Genomic DNA, 3,845 nt, shown 5'->3' with positions numbered 1-3,845 from the left:
TAGGCGTTAAAGCATAGGCGATCGGCTATTTAGCCGATGCAGGCATAGCAAATAGTTAAGGTCATGCCTGATCGAGAACAAATCTACCAAATAGTATCATCCGATCTAAAGTGCCATCAGTGGGGATCGACCGGATTGTTACAGTCATAATAGCGAACTATAGACCAGATTTTACTAGCCGGTAAACCACTTGAAGATCATACGTGCCTTAACCGTATACTATGCACGATCAAGATCGAGGTAGAACAGTCGATAAAACGTAACCTGTCGCTCAAAGTAAGAAATATCGTATTGTAACAAAGTAAATGACGGACTAAAAGGATGTGAGGCCGATCTAGATCGATCTCGATCGGGCAGATTGATGTTGCTGAAAACTAATAAGAATAAGAACATCAGCAAGATCGGTAACTTAATGAATCTATCCGAAGGATGCCACCATTAGGTAGAGCCGATAATTTGACCTAATCTAATTCGAGCAGTGGAGGTCGAACTTAACCGATGCAGCCATACTTAAACTAGATAAGAGTCGATAACTAGCTTATACTAGAGTTCGCAGTGGATATCGAACTTAACCGATGCAGCCGTACAAACAGAAGTATAAGTCATGATGGTACTTACAGATAAGTCAGAGGTCGGCCGGACCGATGCAGCCCTGCTTGTTGAATAACTCGTCAAGATCTACACTACTTCTACTCCTATGGGTTGGCGTAAAGCCGAAAAAATAACTTGTATTGATTGATTGAATGTTTTTGATATAATAGTCGGGGGTTTATAGCTGATAAGAATCCTAAACGAACACGACTAGATAACAAAAAGAAATATCAAAATACATGGACTCTAATTTCTCTTATGCACAATCCTTGCTGATGAAGCTTCCTTGTTTGATATGTGTCCTTATTTCTTTCATCCTGATATGCAACTGGACGTCATGTCTCTCTCAAATTTATTAAATAATATTTCTTGGTTGGCTCATAAATATTTCTTAATTAAGAAACTTTCTTACTTTTAATATAATCGGCTGATCTCTTCCTTTTTAGGATAAACTTACTAAATTTTGATGTAAACAACTTGATGATGACATAATCAAATTGTTAACTAGGTGCTTAACACCTAGGGTGTTACACCCCCAACCTCAGGTCACTGCTCAGCAGCTCAGTCTTTCTCTGTGCTGATTCATGTGAAATTTCAGTATGGTTTCTAAGATCGCTAGCTGGAAAATCGAATGCAATCCGATGCAGCGTGAATGGGACATGGTGGCTCCTGGTCCCACGCGATGTCATCGACTAAACAGTAGCAGTAGTAGTTATCTGAATTCGTGTCTCCCCTGATAAGGATTACGGAGTACCTGGCCCCGATAAGGATTGTGCCAAGACGAAGATATTCCTATATCCTGAAAAATGCAAATGTGGAAGCAGCGGTCCAATTGCAGAGAACCTGCCTCACCATGATGGTCCAGCACCCATTCGCAGTGACATGTCACAGTCACAGTCACACGCCCATCTCGTCAGCTAGCTTCGTAGATTTTTCAACACTCCTGCCTTCGGTCTACAGTCAGCGCTCTTCTTAACTTTTTCCTCACTCAAACTATCTTAATTTTAACCTCTATCTCTTCCCTCTATCTCTGTATGTATACTTCTTTTTATTCCCAAATAACTACACATCTCGTTTTTCAGGATCGAACTTTTTAAGTTATCTATATTTATAAAAATAAGTTATTAATATTTGTTCTCCTAATATATATTATTATTTCATTATTAATCTGATGGTAATCATTACGCGTTATAAGTATTGGAATTTTTATATAACTCAAAAGTTTGACTTCTTTTTTTTGCGACGAAAGAAAAATTATATTAGATAATAGCTAGGTACATGAACATTACAACTCGAATAGTGAGATGCACATTTATTTTAGGATTGAGAAAATATATTTATATTTACTGTATATCTTTATCCATACCTAATATTAGAGAGCAAAACAATTATTTCATCCCTCTTTCTTACTTTTCAGTGTCATTACATCTCTTGTCTCGTCCGAGCCTGACTCATGACCAGCGCTTATACGAGTCAAAACCACATGTCTTTGTGCATCCAGTGAGTCCGATTCTAATACATATTATACCTTGTTTGGATGTAGATATTCAGCCTGAGAATTTAGAATTGGTGTTGGCTACCTCTAAATGCAACTATTTGGATGGTTCAAAATTTGAAATTGGAATTATATAGACCCCAATACCAAGTGGTATTCTCTATACTTGCAACCCCCCATCTTCAATATTGAGTCATCCACCACCATATTGTTCGGCATTCAATAGCCACCCGACACTCCTCCGCTCGGGCCTGACGCTCCTCCACCCCAACCCTCCAATGGCCGGTCACTGACTCTCTTACTTCGCCCAGACGCTCCTCCATCCCCGCTCAATGCTCATCTACCCCAACCCTCCTTTGTCGTGGGCTGCCGACCCTGTTCCCCCACCCCAACGCTCCTAGGCGACAACACTCTTTCCTCCCAATGCTCCTCTCCCTCCACTATTGTCGGCCACTAACTCTCTTCCTCCGCCCCCAAAACTCTTGGGCGACGAGCTCCTCCGCTCTTATGCCCCTTCGTCCCTTCTTCCCCATGCCTGGCATCCCTTCGAAATTCCAACATCCAATTCAATGCGCATCCAAACAATAAAATTTGTATTGTGTCCAATTTTAATACCAAGCCTGATTTGGTATTGAACCAATTTAATTCCAGGTCCTCCAGGCACAAGTTGTTCAGGTGACTGCACATCAAGGTGTACGTTCTATGACAAATGTATGTGCATGTTTGCTAATATGTATATAATTATATTATAATGGTATAAAGGGAGAAAGGTTCCTTGATCCGTCATCACTAACAACCGTCCAATGGGATCCGACAAACCTAATCTCTCCTATGCTCAAAGGAGGTAGAGTGGTGTCTAAGGGCGTGTTCTTTTCTTTAGTCCTAGGACTAAAAACTAAAACATGAACTAAAAATGGTGTTTGTTTGAATGGACTAGAAGGGACTAAAGGGCTGAACAAAGACTAAAATACCCTTCTTCTTCCTCAGGACACAAGCCATGGAAAGGGAGCTTGCCGGGCAGAGGGAGCGCCTATCAGAGCTCGCCAGCTCACTAGGGAGAGGGTGCGCCCACCGAGGAGAGAGAGCGCATGTCAGAGCTCGCCAGCTCGCGGCGCTAGGGGCGCAACGGGGTGGACGGGTCAGGGCTGTGGCAGAACCGCCTAATCTAATGCCTCCCAGGTGTACTCGTCTTCCATTAGACCCTAAGTACTCATGGGAGGACACCAAATCACGCGGTTCCGTCGAGCACACCCCAAGGGAGAACCCGAAAATCCATATTTTTCCATCAGGATCACAAATGAGAGAATAAAGTTTATATCATTCTTAACCATTTCTTACATCACTTTTAATACAACATCAGAGTATAATATTTATTGTTATAACAGCAGAATATAATCATATTATCAGAGTTATGAATAATTTAATTGAACAGCGGAATATAAACATGTGAACAGAGTTACAGCGGAATTAAACATCTATTTATGACGTGATGAAATATTGATATATAAACTACGACAACAGATTATAAAACTTTCATTTAATAAAACATTTGGTGAGAGTTATAAATAAAAACTATAATCGCAACGTAAAGGAAATTCTCTCTGAGCCCAACAGGAGGAATCCACATACAAAGGTCAGCTCTAGCCTCCACCTGTCACCTGCAACAGGGGGAAATAAAACCCTGAGTACTCAATTGTACTCAGTAAGACTTACCCGACAGGAGAAAAAAAAGACTCCAAGGATATGCAAGGCTATCTGG

The sequence above is a fragment of the Miscanthus floridulus genome, chromosome 2 (genome assembly GCF_019320115.1).
Source record: "Miscanthus floridulus cultivar M001 chromosome 2, ASM1932011v1, whole genome shotgun sequence".
Taxonomy (NCBI): domain Eukaryota; kingdom Viridiplantae; phylum Streptophyta; class Magnoliopsida; order Poales; family Poaceae; genus Miscanthus; species Miscanthus floridulus.
Note: the sequence above shows the minus strand (reverse complement) of the source record.